The sequence below is a fragment of the Ooceraea biroi genome, chromosome 3 (genome assembly GCF_003672135.1).
Source record: "Ooceraea biroi isolate clonal line C1 chromosome 3, Obir_v5.4, whole genome shotgun sequence".
Classification (NCBI taxonomy): Eukaryota; Metazoa; Arthropoda; class Insecta; order Hymenoptera; family Formicidae; genus Ooceraea; species Ooceraea biroi.
In genome coordinates, this window is record NC_039508.1 from 8,577,886 (window position 1) to 8,592,765 (window position 14,880).

General features: G+C 41.0%; 1 long non-coding RNA gene across 1 annotated transcript; it reads right to left on the minus strand.

Moving 5' to 3' along the window:
* Window positions 1-7,975: 7,975 nt before the first annotated feature.
* Window positions 7,976-13,670, minus strand: LOC113561663. The gene is made up of 3 exons (XR_003406352.1): window positions 13,076-13,670; window positions 12,807-12,968; window positions 7,976-10,212 (listed from the first exon to the last, which is right to left on the minus strand). It is a non-coding gene; the product is annotated as an uncharacterized LOC113561663 (long non-coding RNA).
* Between the last annotated feature and the right edge of the window lie 1,210 nt (window positions 13,671-14,880).

A 14,880-nucleotide genomic window follows, 5' to 3' on the forward strand; every position in this document is an offset into this window, starting at 1 on the left:
TTATATTCCAATTTTTTACCTGAGACAGTAATATGTAATATTTATTGTTTCTATTTTTTTATTGTATTGTATTTTTTTGTAATGCAAGAATGTAATTACCTAATAATGGAATGTACAAGTACGAAAAAGATACTCCTTCAATAATTACTTCTTCGTAATATTATCTTTTGTACATGTAAAAAGGAAAAAAAGGAAAAGGCGCAATTATAAAGAAGTATCTTCAATAATTACATAATTACAATCATGAATTACATATTATAACATACATATACATATTATAACTACATATTTAAAAAAAAGTTGAATGCAACAAGGAGAAGGAAACAATAAATCTTTATGTATGTGTAATACAAAACATTATAATAAAGAAACAAAGAGAAGAAAAAACATTATTTTTGTATTACTTTGTTATTAGTTGCATTGTACTTAAGTACGATATTATCTTTTGCACATATATGCATAAAAAAAATTTAGACCATGGCAAGCGTCGGCGTAATACTCTCGCCCTGTACCCACCGCGATCTATGCAGCGTGGCTTGCTATCCCAGTGCTTGTGCACTACACATCCTGGTGCAGGCGTATTCTTGAGCCGGCGGTGGCGGTGCGATTCCGTATCCTTGGGCCGACAGCGGCGAATCCATCGCCTGTCGCATTACTGCGAATGTTTTTTGCCTGCGCCGGGATTTGAACTCGGGTCCTTTGGGTGAGAAGCTACCACGCTGCCAACGCTGCCACTGGTCCATGTGACAGAATTGTATTCGATACGGTTATTTAAGCTACACTTGTAGCAAATGACCACATAATGCACAGAACTATAAGTATCATGTCTCATTACCTCAAATGACAATAGCAAGATATAAGTATATTATAACAGTTTTTATAATTCATATCGTTAAAATCTGATTTGTCATGCTTGATATCATTTTAATCCAAATTCCTTTCCTTCATTACAAGTACTAAGCTGATTACATGAAAAATACTGCAACTTCATAGTCCATCAAAGGATAACATGTATTCTTAAAAAACTATACCCGGCGTATCATAATAGCAATAGAGTGATAACGTTGATGAAGATTATTTTCATTTCTTTTTATTTTTTACTATACAACGAACGGGATCAGCTATCCTGCTCACCGCAGTTAGTAGAGTAAGCAAAATAGCATGATTTGGACTCATGTTCACGCTTCGCGGGACCTTGTCGTTGTGTATATTCTTTTAGGCAGGCAGAGAATCCTTTTTCCTTTTATGGACAATACAATTGTAGTATTTTTCATGTAATCAGCTGTACAGTACTTATAATAAAGCAACGGAATTGTGGCGTTTAGAATTATTACAAATGGGTATATATAAAGGTGGCATAATTTGTAAAGATTTTTTTCACAAATGTTTGAGATCTGCATCGTATTATTTTATCATAAAAAAATTAGTAGGAGGATCGAATTATTAACTATATACGTTTAATTGAACGAAATCGGAGAAGTCCATGTGTTGTGTTCCCCGTGTTAGACAAAGCCACAGGTGACGAAATACGGTGTACGGTAATGAATGTATGGGATGGTTTGTGTACACAAGCGCGGACACGATACGTTGAGATCAGAGAACTTGGAGACGGGCAACATCATACACACATAGCAAAAGCCGTGTACGTGTGAGCTCGGCGCTCGGCTGCGTTCGACCGCGTTCGGCGGCGGCTTCGGCCCGCTTCGGGCTTGCGACCGTTGAGTGCTGCGCGAGCAATCCTCTCCCTTTCATAACCGTGCTTTATTTCTGGCACTGCTGTGGCTCACTTCTACCTTCGTCTTCACGATGGCAAGATGTAAGTATATACTACAGTTGTTCCATTTATTTTTTTTTCTCTTTGTTTCTTTTTTCCTCCAGCGTCTCTCATAATAGCAATAGAGTGATAACGTATATTATTTTAATTTCTTTTTATTTTTTCATGTCCAGCAAAGAAACGAGAAAACGAAGCGGCGACGACGACGGCGATGACGACGACGACGGCGTGTACGCAGACCACGCCACGAAAACGATCATACCGTACGCGTACGGTCGGCACGGTGATGTCGCCGCGCCAAACCAGGAACGTACAAACAAATACGGGGCGCGACGCGGCAGAAGAAAAAGTAAGTAATAATTTGATTAAAGTACTAAGTTTATATCGCCAGGTAAATTAGTAATAAAGACTCCCTCTCCAATCGACCAGTCTGGCAAACTTTATTTGTTCTTAGATACACAACGTTTTGACCACACTTTCCGGTAATTATCAAGTGTACAATAATATTAGCAAGTCCTTTTCTGTACAAAATACGAAGGCAATTTTAGTAATGTATTAGGAGTGTGATTTAATTTTGAGGGTTTTGCAACAGATGGCTGTAGTGTCAGTTTGTTCCAATAGCTGTTTCCGATAACTGTTGTTCCTTACAGTGTTGACATTATCCATGACATTTAGTAGCATTATAGCAATAGATGCAATAACAGTCGTGTTTATATCATCGTAAAAATGGAACTTTCGAAAGAGCATTTTCGACATGCGTTGCTTTTGTTTTTTAATCAAAAGAAAACTGCGGCTGACGGTTATAGAATTCTTGTGGAAACTTATGGTGATTCTGCCCCATCAATTAAGACGTGTGAATACTGGGTTTAGACGCTTTAAAAGTGGTGATACTGATGTGAAGGACAAAGAACGCTCGGGACAACCAAGAAAGCTTGAAAATGCAGATTTGCAAGCATTATTGCACGAAAATCCAACACAATCCACTTCAGAACTTGCCAGAGCATTAAATGTTGATCGTACAACAGTTACCAAACATTTACATGAAATGGGAAAAATTCAGAAAGAAGGGAAATGGGTTCGACATCAATTATCGGAAAGTGCCATTGCGAACCGGTTGAACATTTGCATTTCGTTGATCGCCAGGCAAAAAAAGAAGAGTCTTTTGTCTCGGATTGTTACTGGGGATGAAAATTGGATCTATTTTGATAATTCGAGACGCAGAAAATCATGGGTGGATCCAGGCGAACCATCAACATCCACTCCAAGACGCAATATTCACGGTTCAAAAGTAATGCTCTGTATTTGGTGGGATAGTGTACTATGAGCTGTTAAATCCGCATGAGACTGTCACGGCTGATCGTTATCGACACCAATTGTACAAGTTGAAGCAAGTATTGGACCAAAAACGACCAGCAATTGCGAGTAAACGACGGAAAGTGATTCTTCTTCATGACAACGCTCGACCTCACGTTGCGTTATCAGTGAAACAAACACTATTAGAGCTTGAATGGGAAGTCTTACCGCACCCCGCGTATTCTCCGGACATTGCTCCATGCGATTATTTGTTCCGGTCGATGCAACACGCTTTAGAGGATACACACTTTGATAATTTGGAAGAAGTGCGAAAATTCGTCGACGAATGGATCAACTGAAAAGAAGAGTGATTTTATCGTGGTGGAATCGATCTCTTGCCAGAAAGATGGGAAAAAGTTATAGAAAAGGAAGGAAAATATTTTGATTAAGGTATTCATTCATTATCATATTTAAATACATGCGTTTTTGAGCAAAAAAAACTCTCAAAACTAAATCACACCCCTAATAATAACAGTTATAAAAATTATGATAACCAACTTACTGAAAATGACTTTTGAAATAAAGAATAGTGTGCGGAATATTCTTTAGAAAAAACACGTCATTATGGTTGTGTTGCGATATTCATTGCCAGTACTCAAAATCTATAATGTATGTGACATATGGCGAAGTCGATTGGATGCACTAGTGCGCACTGAGTGCACACTAAGGCTTGTTTACAGTCAATTTTTATATTTATATTCTTATGTTTCTTCTTATAAAAATTGATTGTAACCAAGCCTTAGTATGCACTCAGTGCGCACTAGTGCATCCAATCGAATTCCCCAATAGATTTTCAGTACTGGCAGTGAATATCGGAACGCAGCCTACATCACAGAGACCAAGAAACAATTGATAAGCAGGAGACAATGGTATGTGTTTATATCATAAACAAGTTTCAAATTCTTTCGTGTGTCCCTGTGTTGTTTAATCGACTTGACATTCTTTTTCATAAAGAACATTTCAGCAATCTCACTTTTTTTATTACGATGATGTTCATGATGCAAAATATTAATATTGGACCAGTGAAATTCGTGGTTGTAGAACTCTATGTTTACTGATTACAAAATAACTGCTTTCATGTTTTTGAATATCTAATTTATGTCCTTTGAATGTGTCAACATGTTGTTTCGTCTATCCAATATAACAAGCATCGCAATCTGAACAATTAATTCTATAAACAATTCCTGTTTTCGGATCGTTGAAAGCCTTTTCCTTTTATTTATAATAACATCTACTTTTTTGGAAACCGTGAATATGGTGTTCACTTGACATCGTCTCAATAATCGTCTAATATTTTCACATAAACGTTTCACGTAAGGTATAGTTATTAAATTATTTCTATTAGGTGTGTCTTGGTCAATTCAGCAAATAACATTATGGATATTATAGTTATTTCTGCAACCAACGTCTGTAATAAATTTCTGTTAGTCGTTTTCTAATTAATCAAATAAATTTTAAGGATAACAGTTAGTTAATAAAATAGATCGGACTAAATTCAATATTAGCCAGTTGATATATGTTTCGTGATACCGGAACCGCCCAGCGTTGAGCGCGAGACTGTGCTCTCGGAGCCCTGATGATTCCGAGCGTATGGAGGGAGAGGGAGTTACAGGTTGAGAGAGAACTCTTGGGTACTCAGCGGTCAGTTTATTTCACTGCAATTCGTGCACCAAGTCGAAGTAGGCGCAGATCGGAGATCTTCAACACTTGCGGATGACGCGGCGGATGTCTTGATCGCGTCGGTTTCGGCGAGCTTTCACGCGTGCACCGATACACGAGGTGGCAGTTCGTCAAAGACACCGAATGGTTTTGTGCAGCGGCGAATCGTTGACGCGCGCCTGACGACGTTCAGACGCGTCGGACGTCGAAATGAGAGAGCGGCTCAACAGCGAAGCGAGTTGAGAGTGGCTCGAGACTCGAATTGGTTTGAGATCGATCTTTACGCGAGCGCTGACAAAGCTCTAATAATGTTCCCGAGACCTCGCTTTCCTTTGAATCCCTCAGATAACTCGACTGACACGGTGACAACAAGGCTTCGGACGTTAGGCTCTTGATAGATATACGTGTCTAAAAACTCGAGTCAATGTCGCGGACAGCCAGCGGATCGGCTAGCTCCATTGTTTCGAGTCGATCGAGTTCGCGAAAATAACTTATTTGTCGCGTTCTTACATGAAAACAAGCGAGCTCGAGAACTGTCTGAAGATCTCGAATAACGACGGATTAAATTAAGCTTCAATGATTGTAATTCGGAACAATATACTTCTCAAAAACACATAGCATTGTCTCCTACTTTTCAATTGTTTGCTGGCCTCTATGACGTGTTTTTTTTCAAGAATATTCCACACACTAGACTTGATTTCGAAAGTCATTTTCAGTACGATTTTATAACTTTTATTGGACTATTATAATAATGTACTAAAATTTTGCATGTATTACAGAAAAGGACTTGATAAGATTACTGTACACTTGATACAGACGGAAAATTTTGTCCAAACATTGTATACCTAAGAACAAATAAATTTTATCAGATTAGTCGATAGAAAAGACAGTCTTTATTAAGAGTTTCATGAAAGGCACAATAATTACTAGTAACATGAGTACATTTATATACATTCACATTATTACTTCTATTTAGTATACGTTGCATTTACACATACGCATACTTCTGTTTATGTATGTTGTATGCAAGCACATGTTAACCCGCGCATATAACAAGTACGTGTAAGTATACAATTTCATATACAGATGCACCTATTTACATATTCATGACAAATGTTTTTAATAAAATTTTAATTTCAGCGCTTCCAAGATGCGAAACGTCGTGCCGTGTAAAACGAGCGAAAAAAAGCAACACGACGGTGGGCGGTGGCGATGGCACAGCCCTACGGCGTGCCACCTAACTATGCCGCACCGCCACCACCGCCGGCTCGATATGCGATTCCGTCGTTACAGCCGGCCCAAGGATACGGAGCCGCACCGCTAACGCCGGCTCAAGGATACGGAGTCGCATCACCACCGCCGGCTCAAGGATACGCGGTTGCACCGCTACTGCCGGCCCAAGGATACGGAGCCGCACCGATAGTGCCGACTCAAGGATACGGAGTCACACCGCCGGCCCAAGGATACGGGGCCGCATAAAAAAATACATATATACAGTTCCTATTCTAAAAAAAGGCGTGTATTTAAATATATATTAAATATTTTTACATTGAGTCTTTTATTTTGTTTTTCAACACCCTCTATGCGAATTTAAAGATTTATAACCCTTTCAGCTCCCCCCTCTCTTTCTCTCTCACACACACACACTCTCTCTCACACTCTCTCTCTCTCACACACTCTCTCACACTCTCTCTCTCACTCTCTCTCTCACACTCTCTCACTCTCTTACTCTCTCTCTCTCTCTCTCTCACAAGTGTGTGTTTATCATGTGTATGTGCTTATGCACGCTTCCTCGTCGATTCAGATCCGTCCAGTATTTCTGAAATGTTTCGTGAATATTTATATTTGTAAGACGTCACACACTCGTCTGACAAGGGGAACATTAGGATTTGTACTCTTTGAATTAGAATGCAATTGATATATGTATATAGCAGTACCCTTCAGTAATAATAGATAAAGCCATTTGATACATTGTACAATATTCGCTAGAAAAATTTACACATTATGTATCGATTAACAGAAAAAGTTATCAACTAGCAGTCGCGGCCCATAGTGTAAGGCGACGGACTGCTAGGCGGGAACATTGTATATTACAGGTTCGAATCTCACCTTTTACATTTTTTTTATTTATCATCTTTTATACAGATTTCTATTTACGTGATTGCACATATTTAAAGAACAATATTATTATTTTTATACATTTATACATTATATATTTCTTTTTATTTATGTATATGCAATATATAAATATATCTATATTCCATATGTATGTGTGTGTGTGTGTGTGTGTGTGTGTGTGTGTGTGTGTGTGTGTGTGTACAGACATAAATAGCGAACAATATAAATAGCGAATAAATGTATGAAAATAATAATGTTGTTCTTCAAAATATGTACAATCACGTAAATAGAATGACGCTCATCGCGAGCGCCCGACAAAAAGAAACAAGATACGCCTTGCTATAGTGTGCACGATATATATACTTTACACTTTTACAGCCTCTACAACCGAAGACAGACGAGTGCGTCTGTCCTTGTCCAATAGACATAGATCGTAACGCCATCTATCGCGACATCAAGCAACTAATCTTGTACTCCGGTTTACTCTTCACCATGATTTCACAGATACACATATGAGCCACATTATTATTCCAATCAAACTTTTTTACTATACTTCTGAAGTCTCTTTTTAAAGTTTCCTTATATTCTATCCTTCTGTCTCTTTGTCAATGACTATTTATTTTGTAGATACAAATTACACAACTTATATATTAAGCATGTTATTCTATGAAGTGGGTAATAAAACTGTAATTTCCAAAATTTTTTTCGTTTTGAACATTAAGTCCTAGTCATTGACAAACAGTTTTATGTATATTGTAATTGTGGAAAAGCATTTTTTGTTTCATGCAACCAAAAAAAAGTTTGATTGGAAAAAAGTTCCTGATACAACAGACGACTCCAGGATCCCCTTAAGCAGTTAATTAAGTTTTTTAGGTTCATTTTACCTTTCGCGGTTTGTAGAGTGGTCATTTTAGTTTATAATAGTTATAGGTACGTCATACATTTTCGCATTTATATATTTATGGCTTAAATAAATAGATTTTGTAATTATGGAATGGAGTACTTCTACATCATGTATGAGGATTCGGCCTTCGTCTTCTCTTCTATTTTGTTTGCTGTCTTCAGCGGTTGTTTTTTCCTTCTTTGTTCTCCTTCCCTTTATGGAAGTTGAGATGGAGGCTTTGCGGGTCTTGTTTCGGTTATCTGAAATATTCAGAAGAGGATTATTTTAACGGCGGAAGTTCTTCTCAGTTTTATGCAATTGGATTTGGTTTTAATAATGATTGTAATAGTATTGTCGCAATATTGATTATAGTATGTTCGAGATTCACTGACTACGCCCAGCGCTGAGCGCGAGAATCGTGCACACGAGACTCGGAAGTCTTCGATAGGGATTTGACGGCAGGATTAGACACAACACACAAAAAAATTGAAAATGTATTTATCGTCTCAACGAAATTAGGTCACGGACGAGAGCTTCTAACGGGTGACGTGGTCGACTCAGCGCAGTTAAAGAGAGCTTCAGATGGGTGTACTCAGACCTGAACAGGCGGAGATCTTGCCGCGATTAATCTCTGACGGGAGTCAGGCGGAAATCTTGTCGCGTGTATTCTCATCCGTACGTCAGGCGGATATCCTGACGCGTATAGTAACGTGGGAACTCTCAGACCGATCGTCACAGATTAGGACTGGAACTTCAGTTCCTTACAAGTTTAATATTGGTTAACGCAGAGAACCCGATTTAGTAAAACCAGGCGTCGAATGGTCATTCGAATGAGACTCGGTTACACGGCACTCGCGAGGTGAACCGAACAAAGAGAAAATTACGAGCTAGAGAAGAAGACTTTCTTAGACTAGAATCGTGAGACGACCGACTCGGTTTCGCCGCAGTATTTTCCTCATTTTGTCTTCAAAACTATCTTGTTATTCGCCCGAGTTGCTCGAACGACGATTCGACATGCCCATATATGGCAACGCGAGCCGCTTCGACCGATGTTTGCCGAACATTAGAGAAAAATATTTTCCCCTGCTCAGACAAATACCGTATGTACTGAGTCCTTGCGAAGGACTGAGATTATTTCGTGAGAAATTAGGATTTTACTAAAATTCTCTTCAAAACTATATTCATTCCGCTCATCCTCAAACATAGTAACAGGTATAATAATAGTAATAGTTATTTTATTTTCTTAATGATAATAGTAGCAAGGTATTTTGTCTATAGTTATTTGATTATGCAGATTGTTCGGGATTCGGACCACGGTCAAACCATTTTTGTAATTAGACTTCGATTAAAATTTCGTCGAGTCTTGCGTGGCAAATCGAGCACCAGATGTTTGTCGCGCGCTATCCGGATCTCACAATATTTGCGTCGTTCGCGATCGAAAATTGATCTCGTACGGGCGCGAATCCCGACGATCTCGCTCGCACGGCTTAAATCATCACGTGCGATGGACAGAGACGAAAGAGATCGCTTGTTTGATCGCGTATGCCTATTTTTCTCCACCGAAGGCGACAAACAAGAGACGTCGCTGTCGATCGCTCATCGAGAACAAAGCCAGATAAGATTCAGCCTCGTTCGCTAACGAATCGTTGTCGCAGACAGTACTCATCTATTTCGCTCAAGTTCGGCCGCACGTTAAATCGTTCGAATTTCTCGAGATTGAGTTCGGAGTGCATCCGTGGAACAACGTCGCGTTATTCCACATTAGCAGATACGCGCGTTCACGATCTACGCTCGATATTTTCGACGGACGATACATTCACGCAGATTCGCGTTCTCTCGAGATAATCCGTGACTGACTTTTTGTTCATTTTATTTGACTGTGTTACAATAAACTTGTTAAACAAACATTCCGCGGAATTAGTGAACTCCTGTCACACGCCCCAGTCCTTGCCGTGATCACCGAGTGGTCACTTTTCACGTCGCACGTTTTCTTCCGAGCGAAATCAGCAATCAGTGCCAAAATCCGAACACTAAAGTTGGATCTCGTACACAGGTTATATTACATATTTATCGTTGCATTTGCTTTTTTTCAACGTTTTGGGAATGAAGAACTTCCTATGAGGGTAGCGAGGAGGAGGTTGGCCTGTCTCTCGCTGTTTGATCGGGTGTTAGCTGAAACAATTACAGTTAAGTTAGTATTAGTGTCGCATTTGAGAAATATAATGTGTTATTATGGTCGAAATTATGCTTTATATCGTAATTTAATACTTATCTTTAATATCTGGTCGACGGACGGGCTGCGTTGTGCGGCTTTCTCTAGGGCGGTCGTGATAGATGGGTCACTGGATTACTGTTAACGGTCTTTCGCTGGATGGGACCCGCTATGAGCTGGTTTCCTCCTGGAAAATCGTCTGAGGAACGTACCCTGTTTTGACAGGAGAGGTTAGAAATGAGGTTTAATAGATAGACTATTCGCGCCTTTTTCGGCTACTATCTCAGTGTTTGCTAACTGTGAATTGGATGTAATAAACTATGAGAATAGATTTAAACGATAGGTATTTGTATTATAGTACAGGGTGGGGAAAAATTATTGGTCAAGCTTTCGCCAGTCGATTCTACTCGTCGAGATCGCCAACATTGCATCATAAACATGGTGCCGCAAAATTAACTTTCAAGGTCATTTTCAATGTCAAATTTTTTTATTGGCTTAGTCGATTCTACTCGTCGAGCTGAACAAAAGTCTCAAAGGGACCATATGCCGGAAATCAATATTTTATAGAGAAATCTTCGTTTGAAGTTTTTTTGCCTGAAATTTCAAAAAAATCGATTTTTATGAAGTCAGAAAATAAATCTGATGCTTATAAAGTTCTTAAAATCATGTTCTGAATATCCTGATCATGATTAGCGAAAATCATCCTCCAAAAATGACCCTGAAAAATTCGTTTTCAAGGTCAAAAATCTGCTTAATCTACTCTTAGCGCTACCCAGGAACAACGACGTGGACGTGGTAGATTTCTGTTTCCTTCGGGGTGACTTGATTACAGTGAGTTCCCCTCGCCTCTCACCTCGGGGTGAGTTGATTACAGTAAGTTCCCCTCGCCTCTCACCTCGGGGTGACTTGATTACAGTGAGTTCCCCTTGCCTCTTACTTTATCGTCGTCGACGCTACCTACGAACAAACAGAACTGACCCATCGGCCCCAATAGCTCTGAGCAGTTGTGCTTGTCTGCCAGCTTCAATGTGACCACCACCGTTATCAATGCAAGCTTGGAGTCTCTCCACCAAATTATCTCGCACTCTACGAAGCACAGCTCGATTTCGTGCTAAAGTAGTAACCGCCTCTTCAATGCGATCTCGTAAATCCTGAGCTGTCCTTAAAGCCTTGCTTGACCCATAAACAATGGCTTTCAGAGCTCCCCAGAAATAAAAGTCCAGAGGGTTCAGGTAAGGTGAACGAGCGGGCCATAAGTGTGGCGCAGGATTACGACCGATCCATCGAGTTCCAAAAACTCGTTGTAATAAAGCGCGGACTTGCCTGCCGAAATGCGGTGGAGCACCGTCATGCATAAAAAAATTCGATTACGGGCATTCCTCGGAACCATACGTCGCAGTCGATTCAGGAGAGTATGACGTAGAAACCGCAAATACTCAACGCTTGACAATCGGTTTGAGAGAAACACAGGAGCAATATAATCATTCCCGAGTATCCTTGCCCAAACATTGACTGAAAAACGGCCCTGCTGAACTCTTTGGACCATTGCGTGTGGATTGCGTCTGCGCCAGATGCGAACATTTTGCCGGTTCAAAATGGAAGTGCTGGAAAAACTGGATTCATCAGTGAACACTATATTTTTCAGAAAGTGCCGATATCTTCGGATCTTGCAAAGCATCCACCGACAAAAACGAAGACGAGCTGTGCGATCACCAGGTCGTAACTCATGCATTACCTGCACGTTGTAGGGTCGTAGGCCTTCCTCACGGAGAATGCGCAAGACTGTCTTATGATCAACCCCTACTCGCGCGCCTATGCGTTGTGATCCCATGACAGGATAAGTTCGAGCTAGAGCAATCACACGTTCCTCAATTCTCCAAGACACACGAGGACGACCTGCCGTACGGTGGCCAGCACCTGCAAAATTCATTTGCTCCTGATCATGTAATCGTTCATCGAGTCGTTGAAATTCTCGACGATCAGGCACGGACCCTGGACGTAATGGTTTGCCATTAGCTTGGCGTCGCAACCAACTAGCATAAAGAGCTCGTGCTCGTGTGTAATTACCATGAGCACGATCAATTGCTCGAAGCATTAGACGTTGGTTACGCCCATCCCGAAGCGCCCGATCACGACCACCACGGCCACCACGTCGAGGCATGCTACAGCAACGTTATTCTTAGAAAAAATTTGGTAAAAAATTAAAACAATTGTTTTTTAATTTTACACTGAAAATTGATTCAAGATCAGTGGCGGTCTTCTAATAATCACGAAAAAGGTCTGGATATGGATGGAAAGCTTCTTAAGCACAAGTAACGAATGTCTTATGGAGCGATATATTATTCCTCTCCGAGGCAAATGACCGTTGCTTTAAGGAACCAACAGCCGTTGAAACGTTACTGGGTACCAAGATACCCCGAAGGGAACAAAAATCTACCACGCCCACTTCGTTGTTCCTGGGTAGCGTTAAGAGTAGATTAAGCAGATTTTACATTCATCACAATTAATTTTACGAAATTTTGTGGCTTCTAAAAACTTCAAACGAAGATTTCTCTATGAAATATTGATTTCCGTCATATGGTCCCTTTGAGACTTTTGTTCAGCTCGACGAGTAGAATCGACTAAGCCAATAAAAAATTTGACATTGAAAGTGACCTTGAAAGTTAATTTTGCGACACCATGTTTATGATGCAATGTTGGCGATCTCGACGAGTAGAATCGACTGGCGAAAGCTTGACCAATAATTTTTCCCCACCCTGTACATGTTTTAGGGTTAGGCTGTTTATAGTTTTGTGTCGTTTTACTACCTTTTGTTGTAGCTCCTTGTGACGGCAGCACCATGATAAAAATCCGTGGCTTTTTCGACCTTTGAGGGGGTCTGTCGCCACCGCCGGGCGGTTTTTCCTTCTTTGAGGAGCTTGATAACCAATATCTTCTTGGACGGTTGGGTCACGCTATGCGTATAACCTCTATGACAGATGGAGGTTATGACTCGATATTTCAGGTTATAATTGTCTTTGATATTGACAAGCGGTCTGTTGTCAAGTATATTAATGGAAGCAATGAGAATACGTACAATTTTTACGCGATAAAGAGAAATCCGTGCTCCGGACTGTTCCTTGTGGCAACCGGAGTACTGCGGGATCGATGCGGTGGCCGATGCGTCTGCGTCCGCACCTGCATATTAATGGAAGCTTATTTGAATGCCTACGCGTGATACTTACTTGTATTAGCTCGTCTTTTGTTAATAATAACGATAAAAGACACTTATTTGTCCGATCGGCTGGATGCTGACAGCTGATGTGTACGGTCTGCGAGAGCGGACGATGAAGGCGCGCTACTCACTCGAAAATTCCCTAGGGATAGTTCTTTGCGGATCCAATAGATGGCGCTACCTGAAACCTCAGTGTAGGGATTTGGTGACATTATATTTACACTTTTGGTACTACACCGTATTACACGTTCAGTTGAGTTGTCTATCTAGACTTTATATACTCCTAGTTACTTTTAACTTCCTTGGCGCGAAGTTTCGCCTTTGTTAGTTCAGTTATTCAGTTACTGTTACACGAGACAGTTCTTCGGAACCCTCCGAACCACACATAAGCTTATACGAGTGTACGCGAGTGATACCAATAAAACTATCATTAACCATTACGTTGAGTCTTTATTAAATCTCCACTCGTGCCAACGCTACATCAGTAGTATTATCTATTCGTTTGTTTTAAGCTATTATTATGTGTTTTTGCTGTGTTTTGACCGCAACACAGGTTTTTCTTTCTTTGTTTATTATTATTATTATTATAGTTTATAGTTTTGTTACATTTTTCGTTATTGGTTACAATACGGCATTCTTTCTTGTATATAAGTTTGATTTGTTTGTTTGATAATTGATTGCATTATTTGGTCGTTGTTCGTCGGTCGCCGTCGCCACGGTTTTCTCCCGGTGAAGGGCACACCGTTAACAAACCATTTATTATGGATTATGTCAGACAAAGAGGAATTATCCGCTGGAGTTCGGGTATCCAGCAACCGGTCTGGTAGTGTTAGCCCTGGCACTGCCCGATCGTCAACCTTCGAATCAGGCACAACTTTGGATAGTGCGAATACGACAAATGATGCGAACACCGCGATTCTTGAAAATCTTGCGAGTAACGCGAATACGGTGACTGCGAATACTGCGACTACCGAGAGCGATCATTCAGTGCGTGTTACTGAAGACAATAGAAAGGACCTTTACCCAGCAATGGGGTCTTTCACTTTTCGTTTTAAGTTTGGTGCACAGAAGGACCTCGACCTGGCTTCTCAGCTAGGGTCTTCGGAATATGAGGGAGGAGCGTTGGCCCCTCTCTCTAGTACGGAAGGTGGAGAGGATAGTGCGCGACCCGGTAGGGAAATGGCAACTGTCTCTGTCACCGGAACCGGAGGTGGACGCGATATTGGACGCGGTGTTTAGCGGGGCGGGTACGTCGCACGTTTTGGAGAAAGCCGCACCTGTTTGCGGGGATAAACGGAAGCGTGCCCCGTCTACATTGCTGGGTACTCCCGCTTTCGTAGAGGCGCGCGAGGAGGATTCTGACGTGGATGTGCGACCGGTCAAGTCGCAAGTCCGATTGCGTCTTTTCGATTCGGAGGAACGCGAAGACGTACCGGCTCCACTTGTGCTCAGCGGTAACCCCATCCAGATTTCGGACTCTGAGTCCCCGGCGACGCCTGTTTCCACTAGGAAGTTGGCTAAGGGACGCCCGAAGAAGAAAGCACGGCGCTTGCAGGCGGCGACGAATGTTAGCGTCATCGAGGCCCTGGAGATCGAACTGGAGTCCTGCCCCGACTTGACGGATCTTGAAAGTCTTTCATGGCGTTCGGCGGCTGACATTAAGATGT